Source organism: Thrips palmi, unplaced genomic scaffold (assembly GCF_012932325.1).
Source record: "Thrips palmi isolate BJ-2018 unplaced genomic scaffold, TpBJ-2018v1 HiC_scaffold_5, whole genome shotgun sequence".
Classification (NCBI taxonomy): Eukaryota; Metazoa; Arthropoda; class Insecta; order Thysanoptera; family Thripidae; genus Thrips; species Thrips palmi.
In genome coordinates, this window is record NW_023144632.1 from 11,476,549 (window position 1) to 11,482,548 (window position 6,000).

Consider the following 6,000-nt stretch of genomic DNA (forward strand, 5'->3'; position numbering starts at 1 on the left):
TATACGGCTTTTGGTCTGCCTCATACGGGTTTTGATTTGCCGCATACGGCTTTTGGTCTGCCTCATACGGTTTTTGATTTGCCGCATACGGTTTTTTGTTTGCCATATACGGCTTTTGGTCTGCCTCATACGGTTTTTGATTTGCCGCATACGGTTTTTTGTTTGCCATATACGGCTTTTGGTCTGCCTCATACGGTTTTTGATTTGCCGCATACGGTTTTTTGTTTGCCATATACGGCTTTTGGTCTGCCTCATACGGTTTTTGATTTGCCGCATACGGTTTTTTGTTTGCCATATACGGCTTTTGGTCTGCCTCATACGGTTTTTGATTTGCCGCATACGGTTTTTTGTTTGCCATATACGGCTTTTGGTCTGCCTCATACGGTTTTTGATTTGCCGCATACGGTTTTTTGTTTGCCATATACGGCTTTTGGTCTGCCTCATACGGTTTTTGATTTGCCGCATACGGTTTTTTGTTTGCCATATACGGCTTTTGGTCTGCCTCATACGGTTTTTGATTTGCCGCATACGGTTTTTTGTTTGCCATATACGGCTTTTGGTCTGCCTCATACGGTTTTTGATTTGCCGCATACGGTTTTTTGTTTGCCATATACGGCTTTTGGTCTGCCTCATACGGTTTTTGATTTGCCGCATACGGTTTTTTGTTTGCCATATACGGCTTTTGGTCTGCCTCATACGGTTTTTGATTTGTCGCATACGGTTTTTTGTTTGCCATATACGGCTTTTGGTCTGCCTCATACGGTTTTTGATTTTCCGCATACGGTTTTTTGTTTGCCGTATACGGCTTTTGGTCTGCCTCATACGGGTTTTGATTTGCCGCATACGGCTTTTGGTCTGCCTCATACGGTTTTTGATTTGCCGCATACGGTTTTTTGTTTGCCGTATACGGCTTTTGGTCTGCATCTCATTCAACGAACGTTAATGAAAGCAGATGATACTCGATTATGGTTTTCTTATACGGGATAGAATGCGGGCTCATTTCAAAGATAGTATTTAAAATTGTGTATGAAACAAAATACATAGACCCGAGTGAGCCGGGCCGAAATGGAAGGCATTGTTGCGCAATATACTCCGCGCCGTGGCAGGCGGGGAGGGATTGTCAATGCAAGGAGGGGTGCCATTGTTTACGCCCGGTGCCGCTGGCGCTGTACCGAGGAGGGATTGTCGAATTCCGCGCAGGCTGCGCCTCATTGCCAGCCAGCCAGCCAGCCACACGCACCAGCCCGCCCCGGCCGCCAGCCCCTATTATATTGTTAGGATACGCGCTTTTCTGGACTCGAGAGTAAAAGCACGCTGACACCTTCATTTGTGTATAGTAGTTTTAAGTATGTTTCAAGTGTGAAGGTATCATCTGCTAAAAATCGGCGGCAAAAAGTGGCAATACGAAAGTCTCAAGGAGACCCGCCGATCAGCTTCGGTGTTCTTATGGGAACCGGGCCTTCATCCGACGCTCCCTGCCGCGCAATTCGACAGATTAGTGGGTTCGTATTAGGCTGGCCCACCCGAAGTGCGCGCGGTTTCTGTGGTACAGTGAGAGTCCAGATTCAGAGGCCTTACCTCAGAGGGGTCACATTGGGTATTTGAACCCGCGACCCCGAGTGCCGAGTCTAGTCAACTCCTCTACCCTGACCGCTCAGCCACCGAACCAGCTTGTCGGCGGCGATGTCGCAACTCCTCTTGAGCTGCCGTTCGAGAAATCTGGTCCCGAAAAAATGGTACTTTGAGCGGTCTCGAACCCGGGACCTGCTGCTTCCCACATCATGCTCTTAACCACTGAGCCACCGGGACGCCATGGCACCCGCCCTGCCTGCGCTGGTACTCAATCTTCTCTGGATATACCTCCCCAAGCAATTGGTCGCCGAAAAAATTGTGTGTACTACCGGTCCCGAACCCGGGACCTGCTGCTTCCCACATCATGCTCTTAACCACTGAGCCACCGGGACGCCATGGCACCCGCCCTGCCTGCGCTGGTACTCAATCTTCTCTGGATATACCTCCCCAAGCAATTGGTCGCCGAAAAAATTGCGTATACTACCGGTCCCGAACCCGGGACCTGCCGCTTCCCACATCATGCTCTTAACCGCTGAGCCACCGGGACGCCATGACACCCGCTCTGCCAGCGCTGGTACTCAATCCTCTCCGAATAAACCTCGTCAAGAAGTCGGTTGCCTCTGCCGAAAAATATGGTCATGGTACTAGTCTCGAACCCGACCTGCCAGTCAGGAACGCAGCACTCTAACCACTGCGCTACTTGGTTGCTACGCACAGCGCTCACCCCATCGCCGAAGTTATTATTTGTCCAGCATCAAGCAAGATGGGTGGCTATTGAAGTTTGGCGCTAGGTTAGTGGCGTGCATACCAACCTGGTAGCGCCGTGGTTAGGGTGCTGCGTTCCTGACTGGCAGGTCTCGGGTTCGAGGCTAGTGCCATGAGCATATTTTTCGCCGGAGGCAACCGACTTCTTGACGAGGTCTATCCAGAGAGGAATAAGTACCAGCGCTGGCAAGGCGGGTGCCATGGCGTCCCGGTGGCTCAGCGGTTAAGAGCATGATGTGGGAAGCGGCAGGTCCCGGGTTCGGGACCGGTAGTATACACATTTTTTTCGGCGACCAATTGCTTGGGGAGGTATATCCAGAGAAGGTTGAGTACCAGCGCAGGCAGGGCGGGTGCTATGGCGTCCCGGTGGCTCAGCGGTTACGAGCACGTTGTGGGAAGTGGCAGGTCCCGGGTTCGGGACCGGTAGTACACACAATTTTTTCGGCGACCAATTGCTTGGGGAGGTATATCCAGAGAAGATTGAGTACCAGCGCAGGCAGGGCGGGTGCCATGGCGTCCCGGTGGCTCAGTGGTTAAGAGCATGATGTGGGAAGCAGCAGGTCCCGGGTTCGAGACCGCTCAAAGTACCATTTTTTCGGGACCAGATTTCTCGAACGGCAGCTCAAGAGGAGTTGCGACATCGCCGCCGACAAGCTGGTTCGGTGGCTGAGCGGTCAGGGTAGAGGAGTTGACTAGACTCGGCACTCGGGGTCGCGGGTTCAAATACCCAATGTGACCCCTCTGAGGTAAGGCCTCTGAATCTGGACTCTCACTGTACCACAGAAACCGCGCGCACTTCGGGTGGGCCAGCCCAATACGAACCCACTAATCTGTCGAATTGCGCGGCAGGGAGCGCCGGATGAAGGCCCGGTTCCCATAAGAACACCGAAGCTGATCGGCGGGTCTCCTTGAGACTTTCGTATTGCCACTTTATGCCGCCGATTTTTTCGTTTTTTTGTTGAATATTTTTATTTAATTTTTTTATTAGGTAGGCGAACTATAGGTAGGCGAAAAATGGCAATATTTTATTGAATATTTTTATTCAATATTTTTATTAGGTAGGCGAAATATAGGTAGGCGAAATAGACAGGTAGGCGAACATTTAGGTAGGAGAAATGATTTAGACTCTAACGCTAGAGGGAATTAAAAAAAAACAATGGAGAAATCTCACTTAGTTTAGTTTTCATCGGGTGATACGTCGAAAAACATGTATTTTGGTTTAAATATTTATCCGATCGGACCGCCGGAAGTGGTCCCGCAGGGCATTTGAAGGTCAAAAGTTCAAAATCACCGAAATTACTTTGAGGGGCCGAAACGACCCAAAGTAACGCGGTGGTGCCCATAAATTAACTTAGAAATTTAAATAAAACATTAGCCCACTCCTGAAACGAAACAGAGAAATACACTGTTAGAAATCAATTCGGAATTAACAAAGGAAAATGTGGCAAAAAAGTTGTAAATTCACGAAGATTGTTCGTGTGAAACGAAGAATCATTGGGAATTCACGACGAATGTTCACCGATGTTCACGATTTCAAGAAGAATCTTTGTAAATCACCGAGGACCTTCGTAAATTACCAAGAATCTTTGGAAAATTACAAGGGTGCAGTCGGCCACATTTTTGCCAAAGGCCCCTTCGTAAATGCCAGAGATTAATTTTTACAGTGTATGTTGTTACACTAATTGACGGCGAATCAATGTCGGAGAGAAGTAAATTTGTGTAAGTCACCCACTTATGAGTCATGAACGAAATCAGAGGACGTGATTAGGAATACCGAGTCATGGTGTCATTTCATGTCGTTCCTGAGAGCCCAGGCTTGATATGATGAACTACCTCAAGGGCGTCATCGCACTCATACAAGTGCGTAGACAGTCAAAAAACACCAAGTGCTTTGGATTATTTGGGTTGAGAAAAAAAATGAAAGCGTTGCTCAGGCTGCCAGATTAGATAATACATAAATTAAAAAATGAGAAATTTGCGAAATTATCATTAAAATTGTGTGAATTCCATTTTAAATTACCAAAATGGGAAATTTGCGAAATTATTATTAAAGTCGCGTGAATTCCATTTTAAATTACCAAAATAGGAACACCGTGCAATGTGACTAGTTCCCTACTTGACCAGCCACACTTCACAGCCGATGGGGGCCGAGAGCATAGAGGCGTTACCACGAAACAACGAGGTTGGTTGTTCAAGCCCCGCCATTTTCTTGCTCTTGCCTGGCTTCATACTCAACAAACTGAAGTGTGCACTCAGTATGCGTCTTCAGATGCAAGTACACACCTGTAGATGCATTCTTGGCAGAGTATCCAAGTACGCATCTGTAGACGTGTTCTCATCCAAGAATGCATCTGTAGATGTGTACTCAGCCAAGTATGCATCTGTAGGTGTGTACTTGCAAGTATGCATCTGTAGACGTGTAATCATCCAAGAATGCATCTGTAGATGTGTACCCAGACCTAACCTAACCTAACCTAACCCATACTACAACCTAACCTAACCTCAACCCAGTCGTACGACCCCAAACCAGTCGTACAACCTCAAACCAGTCGTACAACCCAAAACCGGTCGTACGACCCAAAACCAGTCGTACCACCTCAAACCAGTGGTACGGCCGTTTAGCAGTCGTACGACCGAAAATCAGTCCTACGACCCGAAACCTAACCTAAACCAGTCGTGGGGTGAGGGGGTAGGACTGTTCGTAGCTTACTCGTCTGGCGTGTCACGCCGTCCATCCCCTTCCTTCCCCTCCCCCTCCTTCTCCTCTTTCCTGTATACAGGCCAGACAAACTTAGAGGGTCTCTAAACAATTTGCAGTTTGAAGGCTCGAGCCTCCTCGACTAGCCAGGACGCGGCGTTCGCATGGCGAGGCAGCTTTATGCAGTCGACGCCACAACTGTTGACCAGGTTTATAGCACTTTCAGGCGATGTTCAGCTGCTTTTAGTGGATGGAAAAGAAGCACACATACATGAGAAATGCAATCAGGCGGCTCGGTTTTAAAGGCAAGCTTTAAGTCTCTAGACCCTTAGGAAAAGTTTAACAGGACAACATTTGTGTCGCCAACTGAGTGTTTGTTTTCCACCTGGTATTAACACCAACACGCTTTACTCAAGCATGTATGAGCCGGATCTATGGATTTTAATAGGCTGAATAAAATCAGGCCACCAAAATTTACATTCGCTGAGTTTTAAAGGTGCCGACCCAGTGCCGACCAATCATGGAGCGGCGTAAGACATCGCTGGCCGTCTGGGCATGAAGCAGTTGGTCTATGGATATATTTGACTGTCTAGAGTTTGAACCGCAGTCGCCGCGAGCAGAAGGGCGTCGGATCCCGACATCAGAGTTCGGGGTTCGGCACTCCGCTGGTTGGAACTATTTTGACCCAGGTAGCATCGCACCAAAGCGGTTCAAGTACGTATACAAAATCGGTCGAACAGGCGCGCCGCATAACTTACTTCATCACAACAAGTTTCAAAGCAAAGAAGCCTTCCTGGCAAACATGACCAGATTTGTTTAAAAAGGTGCTCATTCTTGTGCGCACAAAGGTGCCTACGACGTGAAATTAACAGTGCGATCCAATGACCGTGCACCTTAAAGTGAAGTATGAAGTGAAGTGGAAATGACGGCTATCTGTATTTTGCTTTCGAGGCGGCTTGTTGACT